The sequence below is a fragment of the Sitophilus oryzae genome, unplaced genomic scaffold (assembly GCF_002938485.1).
Source record: "Sitophilus oryzae breed Bouriz unplaced genomic scaffold, Soryzae_2.0 scaffold_684_pilon_pilon, whole genome shotgun sequence".
NCBI classification, from domain to species: domain Eukaryota; kingdom Metazoa; phylum Arthropoda; class Insecta; order Coleoptera; family Curculionidae; genus Sitophilus; species Sitophilus oryzae.
Genome location: NW_022147289.1, coordinates 1,946,324 through 1,964,200, shown reverse-complemented (window position 1 = coordinate 1,964,200; position 17,877 = coordinate 1,946,324). Strand labels below are relative to the sequence as shown.

The 17,877-nt window shown below is 33.6% G+C and overlaps 1 protein-coding gene across 2 annotated transcripts in view; it reads left to right on the top strand.

Annotated features, from left to right (window-relative positions):
* Positions 1-17,877, top strand: part of LOC115888162 (echinoderm microtubule-associated protein-like 2) — a 196,265-nt gene that overhangs the window by 113,364 nt on the left and 65,024 nt on the right. Inside the window, exon 1 of one of the 2 annotated variants that reach the window (XM_030907768.1) lies at positions 14,468-14,670. The exons of the other annotated variant lie outside the window; for it this stretch is intronic. The gene's annotated coding sequence lies outside the window, so the exon portion shown is untranslated. Of the gene's footprint in view, positions 1-14,467; positions 14,671-17,877 lie in introns of those variants that run through there. 2 annotated transcript variants of the gene reach the window in all.

Here is a 17,877-nt window from a genome sequence, read left to right as displayed (position 1 = left end):
TCAGTATGCTTCGTTCAGTTACGTATTGCTTTTTTCTTGAAAATTAACAGAAAAAAAAATTGTAGCTCATTTGTAAAGGGTTGTGCCGCAACGAGTCCATCTGGAAACGATGTACAGATGACAGGGGTACACCACCCCGTATTCAAAATGATCCGTAGGAAAAGGGCCAAGTTCAAAAAACCGCTGTTTTTTTTTTTTTTTTTTAACAGAAAAAAATTGTACCTCATTTATTAAGGGTTGTGCCGCAACGAGACCACCTGGAAACGATGTACAGATGACAAGGGTATACCACTCCGTATTCAAAACCATTTGCCGGTCCGTACAGCCGGCACAACCCTTAATAAATGAGCTACAATTTTTTCTGATGAAGCCAAAATAACGGTTTTGAAGACAACCCCGGACCGACACGGTGTGCTGTCATCTGTATCGTTTCAATCGTGCAGCGCAACAACAAGTGGCGATTTTTTTTTCTGTCTAATTGTAGGTAAAATGACAGTTTTTTTGATTCTGGCCCTTTCCTACGGACCGGCAAATGGTTTTGAATATGGGGTGTTGTACCCTTGTCATCTGCACATCGTTCCAGGTGGTCTCGTTGCGGCAGAACCCTTAATAAATGAGCTACAATTTTTTTTCTGTTAATGCTGAGAAACAGCGGTTTTTGAACTTGGCCCCTTTTCCTACGGACCGACAAAATGAGTTTTGAATACAGGGTGGTATACCCTTGTCATCTGTACATCGTTTCAAGGTGGTCTCGTTGCGGCGCAACCCTTAACAAATTGGCGGCGATTTTTTTCTGTCTAATTTTAGGTAAAATGACAGTTTTTGATTCTGGCCCTTTCCTACGGACCGGCAAATGGTTTTGAATATGGGGTGGTGTACCCTTGTCATCTGCACATCGTTTCCAGGTGGTCTCGTTGCGGCAGAACCCTTAATAAATGAGCTACAATTTTTTCTGTTAATTTTCAAGAGAAACAGCGGTTTTTTGAACTGGCCCTTTTCCTACGGAACGGCAAATGATTTTGAATATGGGGTGGTGTACCCTTGTCATCTGTACATCGTTTCCAGGTGGTCTCGTTGCGGCAGAACCCTTAATAAATGAGCTACAATTTTTTTTCTGTTAATTTTCAAGAGAAAAAGCGGTTTTTTGAACTTGGCCCTTTTCCTACGGACCGGCAAATGATTTTGAATATGGGGTGGTGTATCCTTGTCATCTGTACCAGGTGGTCTCGTTGCAGCACAACCCTTAATAAATGAGCTACAATTTTTTTTCTGTTAATTTTCAAGAAAAACAGCGGTTTTTTGATTCTGGCCCTTTCCCTACGGACCGGCAAATGGTTTTGAATATGGGGTGGTGTACCCTTGTCATCTGTACATCGTTTCCAGGTGGTCTCGTTGCGGCACAACCCTTAATAAATGAGCTACAATTTTTTTTCTGTTAATCGGTTTAATCGGTTTAAATTTGTTAAATCGGTATGTAATATACTATTACATTGTCCTTATGGGCACTTTCCAATCTAAACTTGTTTCATTTATCTATGACAGTAATCTTGTCAGTGACGTTTGATGATGACAGTGACACCGCGTATATATTATGCTTGATATTATGGTATACCGAAGCCTATTTTTAATATTATTTGTTTAGTTAAATTTGTATTCCGGTGATGATACCTGGTCCAAGGTTAGCCGGTTCAGAAGACATTGAATATTGTACGTTTATGTATGCGGTGTTGTCGGTGTGGGCGAGCACATATCGTGTATGACATAAGATATCCCCTAATTAGATAATGCAAATATAGCCGGCGTCTGTTATTTGAGAATCTTATTATGATGTGTGTTGTGTGGAGTAGAATATAAAGTGGATGTTGTATGTTATGTATATTTTCAGCAAATACTCTGTTAATTCTTTACAAGAGAGGAAAAAAAGTAGGTATACAAAATATACACATATTTTTTTACAGAATTTTACATATAGTATGTCCAACGACAAGATCCTTGACAGTGATAGATGTGTCTGTCATTTTATTTTCAAAGTAGTTTATTTTATTTTACAAAGAAATAAGTTGGTACAATTGGAACGCATAGCAAAAAATTAATATTATTTAAAATTCGAGTAACAAGTGATTACTTCAAAATATTGCGAAAAAAACTGTATAAAATTGAAAAAATTGTTAATACAAAACAAGCAAGGGTGTATTTTAAAAAACACCACATACCAAAAAAAGATATAAAAAAAAAGATTGCCTACTTTCAAGCCGTGTTTCAAGCTCAAGCAACTTTCTGCATTTATTGTTACATTTATCAATATAATTATTCAATATGATTATTAGTTACCTGTCGTGTGCTGCTCTTTTACAGATACTCCAGTTTTTGGTATCATATACAAAATAGTATACAAACTTTATTTGTGGCTAATACAACTCTCTGGCCATAATCTCTGGCAAACTGTCTCTGGGCACCGAATATTAACTGTAAACTATGGTCTGGGTCAACACACAATTTCCCCTTTGAGTTTTCCTCCACTTAATTTTAAAAAACACGAAACATACGTAAACCCTGAATAAAACAGTCCAAAATGCAAAATATTTATCAATAACCAACATGAGATACAGGCTAGAGACATCGATTTGTGACATCACCGCAATAGTCGGGCTTTTGAATTGTGCCATATGGTACTGCATATAGTTTTTGCATAAATAATAGTATTTACTGATAGTTTTGCCGGATATAAATATGAAAAATATTATACACAAAGGTATTAAAAAATAACATTAACTTTTTATCGCGTTAAAGTAATTGAATAGCATTAAAATTTAGATCTAAAACACGAATATTAATATGAAATAAACAACAGCTTAAGATGAACAGAATAAAATCCAGATAATAAAAAGCATGTCCTAAAATTGCGTTAGCGAGTATTTCGGAGCTAGTAATAATATACTTTGTGATAAAGTTTCCAAATGGTAAAAAATTTGAAAACTATACTTTATCGACAAGTTAAGAAAATGTATTGTATATGATAAAGGCAGAATACATTTTAAAGTTTAATTAAAAATAATTGTAAAAATTTGCCTAACATATTTAAAAAATGTGGATATCAGGTAGAATTAACTATTATCATTGAGTAATTTGTAGTTCGATGTTCAATTAACCATTTCCATAATCGTAAATAAAAAGATAAAGATATTTTTTATATAAAATACTGAAATAAAGTACAATTCATTTAATTTCTTTAAAATATATTGCCATTTCATAATAATAATAATAATTTTCAATATTTATTTCATCCTGAATTTCCAAATCTTGTTTTCTTTCATCGGGATGTTTTCTCTTTATGGGAACATGCACAGTCATATAAGAGGGTTGATTTGGAAAAATTGTAGGCACATCATCTTCTGTAGGTTTTGAACGTGACTTAGTTACAGTTAATATTATTGGGAAAGAGAATGTAGACAGATCCTGAGTACTTATTATAATTGCTGCTACAAGGCACAGGCACAGAACAATGTCGCGGCATTTTTAATTTCACAAAGTAAAAATAAAGAAACGACAACTGTTTTACCTAAAAATACACGTCACTTATGTTGGTTTAACACTATACACTAACACTGACGCTATTAATTATGTTTTTATATAAATTCCCCAACTTTTTCCTAGTCCGGACACACAGCCGGCATTGCCGGTGTTACTATAATTTTTACCGAAAGTATGGTTTTTTTCGTGGGTACGATGTTATGAATCGGATCTAGATAGTTCACTATTCACTCAAAATTATTTAGTATAATTTTATTAGCATAGAAACGCGTAAAAAACACAGATTTGTTGCGAAACTAATGAAAACAATTGGTTTGTTTACGACTACTAATTCTCAACCACTTCGGTAGAACTGTCTAAACAGTCAGGCCTTGAATATGACGTTAGCCACGATTTATCATTTCTATTTGACATAAGCTTAATTCGGGTTTCTCTTATTACCGATTCTGAACCGTCCTAGAACTGTGATGCGTATGCGCAGAAGGAAATATGAAGACATTATTTCATTTGCGCATGCGCTGCAGAGTTCTAGGACGGTTCAGAATCGGTAATAGCAAGAACCCGAACAAAGCTATCATTTGACACAAAATTATAACCTATAATTTGGCAAGATTTTGACAACTCTTAAAAATATTTAGTCGAGTTAAAGGTCGAGTTCATATGCATCGGCGCCGGCGTCCGTTTGTCGTTCATCGTCCCGTTAAACCAATAATATTGAAATATATGATCTGTCATTTTTGAAATAACCAATAAAACTGATAAAAAACAACAAGAGATGACGCATGACGGATTTATATTTAAACCCAGCCATAGTTAACTTAAAAATATTAGAAACACTTTTTAGTTAAATAAATGGATTGGTATGGATGTCATCTGCTTTTTTTCTGTCATCGTCTGTCGAAATCTTACCTGAGAAAAAAACATAGTATATCGAAATAAATAAAACAAAGACTTCTGGGTATTTCGCCACTTGAAGAAAAACTACAAAATAAAGATGTTATTTTTTTGTAAAAAAAATCACTGCCTTGAAACTAGGACCGCGATAACTTTCTATCTGCGAATTTGAATTTTTAGGAGTTGCAATTTTGTTGCGAATGTAATTTTGAGGTCCATTGAAGCATTTTATAGTAAACTGCGATTGCATTTTTTCTCTGATTTTATTTATTTATAGAGAAGGTATTATTTTTCTAGGGCCAAGATCATGATATACCGGGTGTTTCTCAAGAGTGGTTCGCCTCAATAATTTTTTTATTTTTTTCTGATAAAAAACGGGATTGGCGTATTCAGTTCGTTTCAATCACTTCCTGTTTCACCGGAAATGACTGCAACTTTTGATTTATTCGATAGAAAATGACACTCTGAATAGAACGCCTAGTACAATATTTAAATATTAAAATCGCAATCGCAGGTTACAGTCGCAGCGATTTAAAAATCGCAATCGCAGTTTTGCTCATCTCCAGTGCCCTGTGTCCCATGAATGCTGATAAGTTTTTGATTTGTGAAAATCGCTCTTTTTTAAATAATATTTTAATATTTATGTTCTTTAGTTCGAACAATTAACGGTCTAGATGTTTCAACAATATGAAATGTATCACATTCACCTGGTATTTTGTAAAGGGTATTCCAATAAGGGGTTTTGGATGTTGATAACGAATAAAATAAAAGTTTCATAACATACTTAGTTGTTTATGGCAGGTTCGTAGCTGGACAGTGTACAGGGTGTCCCACCAAGAATAGCTCTCGGCTGTATCTCGGAAAGTATCAGCCGTAGGGGCTGCGGAAGAAAATATGTATAACTAAAGAGGATATGAGAAATTGCTGGAAATTGTTTTCAAGTTTGTAGAATGACCGCTAGGGGGCGCAACTGCAACAAAAAATAAGAAAATAGAGTTTTTACCCAATTTTGCCTAGATAAGGTGTACTATAAGTAATAGCTTCATAATCTTCAGTAAATTTTGAATATTTTTTGTTAAAGCCATTTTCCCCTATCTACCAAAATAAAGTGGTGGGGGAAGGTTAAATCGGTTTTTATTTAAATATTAATAACTCTCGACTGGATGATCGAAATCCAACAAGCTAGGGCTCGTTTAAAAGAGCGTTTTGTACTCTATATTTTACCGTATAAACAATAATAATAAGCTTTTGAACGTAGATGCTAAGGAGCGGTATCTTACAATTTAACAAACATTGCGCGTTTTTTCAAAAAAATTTAAATACAATAGTATATGTAATTTTAGCTGATAGTAAAGAGTAGTAAAAGCCTAAAAAGTCAGCGAAAACCGCATCTTGATATCTTCTTTCAAACCGAAGATATTAGCAAAATTATAATAAATACCAAAAAATAAGCCCTTAATTACCTTATTTTTCTAACACGGTATCAGTAGCCCTCTTGATTGTTGTTCAATGTTCATTGGTGTGGATTAAAATGGATCTAAGTGTATTTTGTGTTTTGAAGAATGTTCGTATACCTTCTGATCATCTTGTATTATTTATTCGTCATCGATTTTGCAGAAGCTGTCTGCAGCAAGTTACGTGATTAGACATCATATATAATTAAATAATTTATTTACATTTAACACCTTACTACATTATGTATTATCCTTGTTTATATAAAGGGTATTATGTAACAGAGTAGAAGTAGTTTTCAACGTGTATTTATTTTAAATATATAGAAACCTTTCTTTTCTCTCCAATGACGATGCTTAACGCGAATTTTACCTAACCTTGTACTTGCTAAAATAAAAGGATTGCTTAAGTGGGTCACTTCTAAAGTGGTTCTAACAATATAATTCGTACGTTGTTGTCAATATATGGAAAAGTATTTGAAAGCTCAACGAACACCTTGCTTTAGGTTATTTCGATATTCGCCTAAATGCAATAAAAAAAGAGATAAAAGTGTGATTTTAAGATTTATTGGGTATGGGTACGTGTAGATATACTCGTCGAGGTTTTATTGATAGTCGTGTTGAATTTGTTTGTAAGCTGTAATTTATCATTTAATACAATGTAGATTGTGTGACGATCGATGACATTTACCATATAAAGTTACATATAAAATGACATCGATCTTCATTTCATAGCCATCGCTGACGCCAATTTTTTTCGATCATACGGTAGATTGTATGGGAATGGGGGAAGTTAATCATCGCAGTTTTATAGATCTATTGTGCACTTATGTCTTGAGTTATAACTCATCATATAGTCTCTTACTTACTGCCGTTACTCGCTGACGAGTATTTGACACGCATCAGGAGATGGTTACGCAAGACGTTTTCTTTCATGAGCTTTTCTGTGAGCCCGATACGTGATGTTATCTCTCTTCCGCACTCCGGACATTCAAAAATCTCATTACTTTGTTGTCTCTTTACTTTTTGGTTGTCGTTGTTAAATGAAGAAAACAAAAAACAAACAAACAACGCTTTATTGTACAAAAAACCAAAACAGCTTCATCGACAAAGCACTCACAAAACAAACAAAAGCACAAAAAAATATAAATAACAAAAAATACACAATACAAATAATACAATTCAAAAAAAATTAAGGCATTAAAATTACAAAAAGAATATACATGAACAATTGCAGAATAAAATAATAAATATTTGACCTTTGACCAGTGTGTGAGATGATCAAAATTTTAAAATTCAAAATTGTTCATAATTAAACATCAACAAAAAAGTCGTTTACCGCATATAGGGCTCTCTCCAGTAAGTATGATTTTAGAGATTTGCGAAATGGCGGGAAAGAATGAAAGCGACTTGACATTCAAAGGCAGATGATTGTACATTTTTTTGGCATTGTACAATATTGAACCTTTAACTAGTTCTGAGCTCGGGGTTGGCAGATAAAGATCGTGCTCCGCATTCCTAAGTGGATAGTTATGAGATGGCCTTTCGGGAATAGCAGATATGTGCTTGCGGATTAAGCAAACGGATTCAAAAATGAATAAAGAAGGAAGAGTCAGTATTTTGAAATTTTTTTAAGAAATTCTGGCAGTGAGTTCTACTGTTCAGTCCAAATAAATATCGAACTGCTCTCTTCTGAAGTCCGAAAATACGATCAAATTTTGTTGCGCAGCCAGTACCCCAGAATGGAAGGGCATAACGAAGATGTGACTCAAAAAGGGCATAATAGGCTATTCTAGAGGTGGAGAAGTTAAGTTCCTTAGAAACTGATCTTAGCGCAAAACAGGCAGCGCTTAGTTTCTTTGATAGAGCTTCGATGTGAAAGTCCCATTTTAACGAGTTGTCTACAACAAGTCCTAAGAAGTTCACAGAGTCCACGACATCAAAGGTGGTGTTATTAAGTACAAAAGGTTGTAAGTAAGTACTTTTATATGACAAAACTTTAGTTTTTGATAGGTTGAGGCATAGGAAATTAGAATCGCACCAAGATTTAATGGTGCGTAAGTCACTGGATATAGTATCATATAGTGCGGTAACATCTGGGCCGCTCCAAGTGAAGCTAGTATCGTCCGCAAAGAGGCAGATTTTAACGCTAATGTCTAGATTTGCAATGTCGTTGATAAACACTAGAAACACAATAGGGTCAAGTACTGAACCCTGAGGGACACCACATTCTATAGGCTTACAAGAAGACATACTGAGTTTACAATTCTCCTCCATTGCGTTCTATTGTGCGCTGCTTCCTCCCACTCATTCTGCATGTTAATTCCCTTTAAGTTTTCATGGAAAACATCCTTGTCTCTTTTGAGTTGTCCACCCGGTTTCCTCTTACCCACTACAAGTTCACCGTAAAGAAGAGATTTCGGTAGGCAGTCGTACCAAAGTTTATAGCACGAATGGTTGTCGTCTCGGCGCACTCAGTGATGAGGTGTTCTGTTTTTAACACCCTGTATAAAAAGTATATCCAAGATTAGAAACTACAAAATTAAAAAGTGTGCTCATCAGATTTAAATGCCTTATAAACGTGCAACTTGCAACGTCCTATTAGTAGCTCTGCGACAGTTTTGCGCTTTCCTGTATATGCTTATCTATTTCTACGCCTACTGTGACGCCGTTTTCTTTCTATCATACGATACAGCATCATTCTCTATATGAATGGGAGCAAATTAATTTAAATTTATTATAATGTATTTAAAAGTTTTATCGTAAAACAACTACCACAGACAAAATTGACGCCAGATATATTCCGAAACTTAGCGGTATAAATAATGGAATAGTCATTACGAAGTGTCAATGACAGCTGACGCGCAGGTATCTATTTAGTCAAAGGAGGCGCCATTACACGAATTTACATTGAATTGCACTACGTTTAACAGTAGGCGGATCGAAATAATTATGTCAAGATTAATATCTTGATGTTTTGTTTCTTTGCGGTGTTTTACATTTCATTGGCATTGATGAGTAATTATGTTTAACAATTTTTTTCGTAGCTAAAAACATTTGTTTTTAAAATGTAAACATATACAGGGTGGAATGTCAATACTTCAAGACGTATTAAGGACCCAAAAATAAACATAAAAGACTATATGAGTTTAAAATAACCGAGTGAGTTTAAAATAAGTGTAAATATTTTAGGGGTAGTATATCTCGACTCCAGAAACACATCTATAAGTTTTTTTTGCGAAAAGAGATTTAAAAATTTAGAATTTTCTCAAAAAAAAAATGGATTTTTTTGAAATTTTTAGTTAAAAACATAATATCTCGATAATAGGGTATGTTGTCGATAATTAGGTAGGTAATAGATTAAATTTACAAGCAAGAAAACCCAGAAAAACTAGAGAAAAACCAAAACTAAGTCTACTTTTTGCACTTGATTTGTTTCATTTAGAGTGGTTGCAACGACGTCCCGTAATCCTGCTGTTAAAACATACCAGCTGGTTTTATACAGTGTGTCAATTTAAAAACTTCCCACCCTTAATATCTTTCTTGCAGTTAAAAATATGAAAAATCGGAAAGACACGTCAATTTTATTTGTAATGGGGACACTTTAAATTAATATTTTTAGCCTTTTTCTTTTAACCCCCTAGGAGGGGTAGATGTCACCCTTACAATTTTAAATGGGAATGGGGGTCAAGTGGCACATCGTTTTAAAGGACGTTTAATTCTCTTTTCAGCGGTATCCTACTTTGTTGCTTTTTGTTCAGAGGTTTCCGAATAATCGCGTTTCAAACTTGCAGAAACAATTAAACATGCCTGCATTGAGATTATGGTTTTCAGGCTAGTGTTTATAAATAATATTGCAATGGATCTCCTTGTTGTTCTGCTGGAATGTTAACAAATCCTCCTGTATAACTGATTAGAGGTTGCCACTCTTTCGAATTTAAGAAAAAAGATGTTAATGTTTATGATGTTTTCTGTTTATTAGTATTTCGACCCCCCTAGAAAAATATAATCGCTACGTCCATGTTTCCACCTAATCTTGTCATTATTTGTACTACAAGGAGATCCATTGCAATATTTTTTATAAACACTAGCCTGAAAACCATAATCTCAATGCAGGCATCTTTAATTTTTTCTGCAATTTTGAAACGTGATTATTCGGAAACCACTAGACAAAAAGCAACAAAGTAGGATACCACTGAAAAGATAATTAAACGCCCTTTAAAACGATGTGCCACTTGACCCCCGTTCCTATTTAAGATTGTAAGGGTGACATCTCCCCTTCCTAGGAGGTTAAAAGAAAAAGGCTAAAAATATTAATTTAAAGCTTTGAATAAGAAGACTAAGGAAGGAGCATATCAAAAATCTTAGGTACACCGCGATAGGCCTCAAATATGGCCGACTTAAATTCCGGTTTATCAGTGTCGTTCTAATTTTATTTAAAAAATGTAAAACTATGATGTAGGGTAGACGTGGGGTAGACCCAATAATTTGTTGTTTTATTTTACGTTGTGAATAAATGTTGGTAGTTATTAAAATTGTTATAAAAATATATAATTCTAATAAAAATAGATAAGTTATAATAAGTATTTATTAACACAAACATCCGATACGCTACTGAAGCAGGTAAGTCAAATTAACGTATCTAAATTCTTTGACATCTAATCTTTGACAAGTAATAAATAAAAGCTAAAATGCAAGAAAAATATATAATTTAGTTAATTTAAGTGAATTTCATAAATGATGGGTTTACTACACGTATGTATATTGTATAGTCACTTACTAGCGAAAAGTTGTTCCATTATTTCGCTCAATTTTTGCCGAGATCTACCGCACGCTACACAACCAACTATTTTAGAGTCTTTTTCGATAAATCGCGATAGTGTCACTGTTAATTTAAGTTCTGCCACAATTTCCATCTAGATTTACTACCTTTATACAACTATCAGTAGTAGAATAAATAATAAATAACATAAAATAAGCTCCGTAAAGACTGACAAATCCACAAAATTTCAAATCAAATTCAAATGTGTCAAATGAATCGTCAAACAGAACTGTCAAGGATCCCCACCCTAGAGTGCTTTTATGGTGCTTTTTCCGCCCACCATGCATGAATACATGGATAGCATTATGCTCCTTCCTTAGTCTTCTTATTCAAAGATTTAAAGTGTCCCCCTTAAAAATAAAATTGACGTGTCTTTCCGATTTTTATATTTTTAACTGCAAGAAAGATATTAAAGGTGGGAAGTTTTAAAATTGACACACTGTATATAAAATCCAATTGTTATGTTTTAACAGCAGAATTAGGGAACGTCGCGCGTCGTTGCAGCCACCCCATAGCCACCCTTAGTAGATATCCTAATAAAATTTTAGAACTTCAAATAAGTCAATGTCACATGCCCGCATGTTTTTGTACCTAATATTTGTGTCAATTAAACGCAATTAATTCTTGTGAAATAAAAAGCACACACCTTTATCGTGACATATGCTACCGTATGATCGAAAAAAAACCGCGTTCACTTGGCCAAATTTATTTGAAAATTATTTTTCTGCATAATTTTTTTTCCGTGAATTTATCAGATATTTTAAAAATAATTCTACAAGCCAGAAATCATGAAAAAACTTCCAACTTTGTTTGATTTATTTACCTAGATACATTTTTTGGAAAATGATTTATAAATCCGTATGACGTTAAATAATATGACTTAAAATATTGTGATAGGGGAGGATCGCCTAAGAGTACGCGTTCCCTAAGAGTACGCAATCGTCATATTTTAAATTCGGCAACTCTGATTTCACGTCAACTGCGTTCAGTTACCGCCAATACTTCTCCGAGAACGATGTTAAAGTTTAGTGGTGTTCGCGCTTAAGGTCGTATAAATACGGTAAGAAACTCGTTTTTGCAATTTTTTTTATAATATTTGCATGATTAAATGAAAGCATGACAAATGGAAATACTTTCCTTCGTTAAAAATCCTTTTATACCCATTAAAAAGCGACTCCTATAGTAGGTTATCATGTACCAATTTTAAGGTTATGTTACATTTTTCTCTAGAAAAGGCCATTAGTGTAATATTCTCACGCGGTCGCCAAGAGTACGCAACCAAAGAGTACGCGCGTACTCTTAGGAATCCACTACATTATTTTTAGATATCCATAGTCCATACTCAAATCCACATCAAAATGGGAAAGTATAAAAGGAAAAGTGACCGAGAACTAAAATTTACTCAGGAAATGTTAGTCCAAGCTTAACAACGTATTGCAAAAGGAGAGAGTAAAAGATCAGTAGCTAAATCATTCAATGTCAACGAGTGTTCGCTCAGAAAAAGGCTACGTTTGGTATATTATACTTAGTAGTCGCATTTCAACAGGATTTTATTTTTATAACTTTTAGGGCACTGTTCCAGCAAGTTTGGGAAGGTTTAAACCAGTATTTACGACAGAACAAGAGAAAGAATTAGCGGACCACATTCGCGAACTTGATGTCCGTTTTTATGGATTACGCGTTAGGGATGTAAGATCTTTAGCTTACCAGTTTGCTGAAGTCAATCATATTTCGCACCGATTTGATACAGAAAAAAAAAATGGCGGGCAAACATTGGGTTCAAGCCTTTGCCGCGCGAAATTCATTGTCCGTGAGGAGTCCAGAAAAATGTAGCCTAGCTCGGACTATTGGGTTTAATAAAATACAATGCGACAGATTTTTTCAAAATTTAAAATCTGTTTATTCGAAAACAAATGCTCCAGCACATAGAGTCTTCAACATGGACGAGACTGGGCTTTCGACGGTCCCAAACAAACTTCCCAAGGTCTATGCTCCCAAGGGTAAAAAAACCGTTTCAAAAGTAGTCTCTGCCGAAAGAGGCCAATTGGTCACCGCTGTCTGCTGTATGAGCGCTTCGGGTATCTGGGTGCCACCTGGACTTATTTTTGCCAGAAAGCGCATGAAGGATGAGCTGTTTTATGGCGCACCAGTAGGTACATTAAAGATGATTTCGGATACTGGATATATGAATTCGGAATTGTTTGTAACTTGGTTACGACATTTCTGCGAATTCGTAAAGCCAACCAAAGCTGATCCAGTGGTATTGATATTAGATAACCATGTGTCCCATTGTTCGCTAGAAGCCATCTTATTTGCTAGAGAGCATTCCATAATTCTTTTAACGTTGCCTCCCCACGGAAGCCACAAGATCCAACGTTTGGATCGCGGATTTTTCTTCCCATTAAAGTCAGCCTTTGCAAATGAATGTGATAAGTGGATGGTGAACAACGCTGGCAAAGCTATCACGATGAAAGAAATGGCCGCTCTCTTCCATGCAGCTTATTCAAAAGTAGCAACCATTCAAATTTGTGAGAAATCTTTTGCGTGCACGGGCCTGTATCCATACAACCCAGATGTTTTTACTGAACATGATTTCGCACCAGCTGAAGTGACAAACAAGCCTAATATTGAAGCAGCACCTGAAATGGGATCAACTGAAAGCAACAATAATCAGGATGCAGCAACAACGGATGAAGAAGATAATTTACCGCTTTCTACATTTGCATCTAAAAATCGACAAAATGTTGCTGAAAATTCAGGTTATCAAAGTCCAACACCCACTACTTCATTAGATGCAACCAGTTTAGATGCTCCTGGCCCTTCTTCAGTAACTCCCAAAATGATTTTGCCTTTTCCAAGTGCCAAGCACGAACAGACAAGAAAAAGAGAGTCCAAAAAATCGGAAATCCTTTCTTCTACACCATATAAAGACCAGTTGTTGGAAGAACAAGCAAAGAAAAAACCTACATCTGGTGTAAGAAATGTTTTCAAATCTACAGCTGAAAAACGTGACACAAAGAAAAAAGAAATGAATAATAAGGATGATAAGACAATTTGCCCTGGATGCAACGAACATTTCAGCACTTCAGATTGGTTGCAGTGTCAAAGTTGCCAGGAATGGTGGCATGAAGACTGCTCCAGTAACCAGGGAGGCAGTCAATTTTGTTGTGACTTATGCGGTTTCTAATTTTTTTATAAACTCTTAGTTTGTTCCGTCATGAATTTTATATTTTAGTGCAGAATTAGCCATCTTATACCAGAGTTAATTTATATTTTTCATGCGTACTCTTGGGTATATACCTTGCGTACTCTTGTGCACCTAGGTATCTAAGAGTACGCATTTTGTTTATTTACTTTTATTTGTTATATTTTTCTTAATTAAAACTAAATAAGACATTTATGTCAACATTATCTTACAATACGATCCAATGTATTATGTCAGTATACCAATAAATGATTTAAACAAATAATTTTTTTATTATTGGAAAAAACAAGTTAAGTGCGTACTCTTGAGTGATCCTCCCCTAATTCTAATCATTTCATCCTAAAATGACATTGTTTTTTTCTCTGATCATGACCTTTATTTGTTTATGCTTCAAATATTTACTTTTAATTACCGTGATGGTCGTTGTGGTAACAAAAACACAATTATTGCTTTTTTCCTACTCTAAACACGTTTTATGTAAAACTGTATGACATCATTCGAATACACACATCGTCCAATACAAAGGCAGTTTATTTCAGTGCTTTTTTAGTAACCTGTTAATGCAGGTACGAGGTATTTAAAAAAAAAATTTTGTGTGTTTGAAATTATATAACCATGCCTCTCGGAATTGTTAAATAATATTTGGAAAGCGTGTTTCAAATATCCTTAGGGTAAAAATTGAAGGTGCGTCGTTACGAGATTACTAAGGAGTAAGCATGTTCCTAAGGAAAGTCTGAGAGTCTGTATGTAAGAATAAAAAATAGTTGGTGAGTTCTTAGTTCTTATTATAAGAATATTGAATAAATCAAACTTAGACACAAATAAATGCGAAAATGCGAAAAAAATAGAATTAATTTTTTTCTAAAGTAATTTCATAAGTGCTTTACTACTCGTAACTTATACAGGGTGTTTTTAAAAAACATGTGCCACATCGTGGAAAGATTCTTCACGTAAAAGTACGATTTATTTTTCATATCAATATGCTTTATTTGGTAGCTACAGGGTGTTAAAGTCTTCATAATCTTTCGATTTATTATAATTTTCTTCCAAGTACTTTTGATGATATGAATGTAATTTTAAGTTTAAAAGTTACTATAAGTGCTACATATTTTAATGCTAAAAAAGTGTCGATAAATAATTCATCAGGGACGTGCATATGGGTTATCACTGGAATATATTGCAAAAAAAACATGTGCGCCACTAACTTGTTTTCTTTTGATATCAAAATGTGTAGGCCGTTTAATACCAATTAAAAGTTATCTCTTGATATTTTGTCGAATTTGGCATTCTTGATGAGACAAACACAATTTTATTAATCACAATTGAAGAGTGTAAGTTCTAAAGGGTCTAAGTGCCAAAAACCAATATTTTTCGTTATACATATAGAAAGGGTCTATGTGCCATGCCTAATAGTATTGCAAAGGTTCTAAGTGCCAGCGATATATCTAGGTGTTCATCTACTGCGTGAAAGATGGCGCTCCCTGTAAGTGCCACCGGTAATTTTATTTCTAAAGGGTCTATGTGCCGTCACCGTGAAGTAAATCATATTAATCATTTATTTTATTATTATGTTGTAGTGTTTATTTATCTCGTCAATCTCGTGTCATTCCAAACTAAAAATGGAGCGAAAACAGATTGTTTATACCAGGTACCTAACCTGGAACATAAGAATCGCATTACCCCAGCAAAATTAAAAGATTTCAAAGGTATGCAAGATTATATTCCACTCAAACATCATCGTTTTTATGAAGTCCTGATTGATAAAACATCTCAACTAATAGAAGGAACCTAAGGAAATCAAATTTTTACCCACTATAAATTTGTTTAATTTGATTTTTAGTTACCCACTTTTTTGTACATTTTTTTTGTAATAAAACATCCAAAAGTGAATAAAATGTTGTGTTGTTTTTGGTACTTGGGCCTTCTTGGTAATATGTGTTAGACCCATTTTGCTAATATGTATTAAGGCACATAGCCCCTTTTCAGAAATTTAAAGAAGGCATCCATTTTTCTCAAAGAGACCTGGTTCAAATTAAAAAAGTAGAAAAAAGTCCCGGTCTCAACGTTTATACAATGTTAAACTGTTACACGTGTTTCGCTCATATCCGAGCATCATCAGACAAATACAATTAAAATTAATCCAAATACACGTTCACATTTTAAAATTAAAACAACACTCGCCCTTTTCAGAAGTAAGTAATGAGACACTTAGACCCTTCTACGATTTCCTATTTCATTTTTTTTTTGTTAGTTTAATTTAGATTTTCTCTTTACTTTTTCTTAGGGATCCTACTAAAACGAAGCTATTTTACTTAAAAAATAGATATTTATTGCTAAAATGATGTTTACTGCTTATCAAGATAGTTTTATTTGATTATCTTGGTTCTAGGTTTTTGGCACATAGACCCTTTAGAACTTACGCTCTTCAGTTAATAAAATTAAAATAAAGATAAAAATAATAAATTATATATTTTCCCTAATTTATTATTAAATATTATTACTATTAGTTATTATTACTATTGGTCCAACATACAGTAATTTCAAATAAAAATATAATGGCATTTAAAATAATTACAAAAAACCTAATTTTAAAAAGTTTTATCATCCTGTAACTCTAAAACTATGCATTTCCATATCCATGTTTATAGCAACTTTTTTCATATCTTTTGATAAGGAATCAATGAGTACTTATTTAAGACTTTCATAAGTTAATGATATTATTTTTTTAAGGGTGGCTATTAGACTTGGATCAAGGCAAATTAATAAAATTGCGTTTATCTCATTAAGGAGGCCGAAATCGACAAAATATCAAGAGACAACTTTTAATCAGCATTAAACTGCTTACACTATTTCGCTAACAAGAGAAAAAATAGTCAGTGGCGTACATGCATTTTTTTGAAAAATATTCCAGTGATAACCCATATGCATATCCCTGGTGAATATGTTGACACTTTTTTGGGTTTAAGATAAGTCGTATTTATAGTAACTTTTACCCTCAAAATTTTATTTGAAACGCTAAATGTACTTGGAAGACAATTATAATAAATCGAAAAAAAAATAACACTTTAACACCCTGTAGCTACGAAACAAAGCAAAATCGGACCTACATATGTTGATATGAAAAATCAATCTTATTTTTACGTGAGGAATCTACCCACGAGAGATGGCACATGTTTTTTGAAACACCCTGTATATAGGGTTCCCAACTTGAGCACCGGCGATTCCGGGACAATTTTTTTTAAGGTTTTTTAAATAATTGAAACAAAGCATTAAATATTAGAAATTAAAATATTGTAGTACACACTTTTTTAATTTTTAAACATAAAACATAACATTAGGTCCCGGCCAAGGCAAAACTTTCGCCGGGACAAACTTTCTGATTCCTGGTTAATCCCGGCCAAACCGGGACGGTTGGGAACCCTACCTGTATATCATTACTCTTGCTGACTTAATTTATGAATCATCCTTTAAAATATTTTTAAATTGTTTGATATAATGTCATGTCTCGTGGTTTGAAATTCATGGAAAAATAAACTACTAGTTCAGCAGAACTATAAGTAAAATAAAAAAAAGACAGCTTTGAATTGGGGATAATTTTACATATAAAATGACAGCGATCTTCATTTCATAGCTATCGCTGACGCCGTCTTTTTTCGATGTCGTTTTGTATAGTTTTTATGTCATTTTATATGTAGAATTATATGGGGAATATCATCGATCGTAATTTACAAGCCAACTGGACGTCGTTTTTTTTTCGATTATACGGTATAAAAATGAATCTAGTCAATTCCCTTCACACTTGCTTACGGATTCAATGAATAATGTAATTTTTAATATTCATTTGTGAAATTGTCATTTCCAAACAAACAAGACGCCGGTTTTTTTATCATACAGTATATATGTATATACACGTTTAAAACATATGTTATTACATTATTTTTTATTTAATTATACATTATACACACGTTAATAAA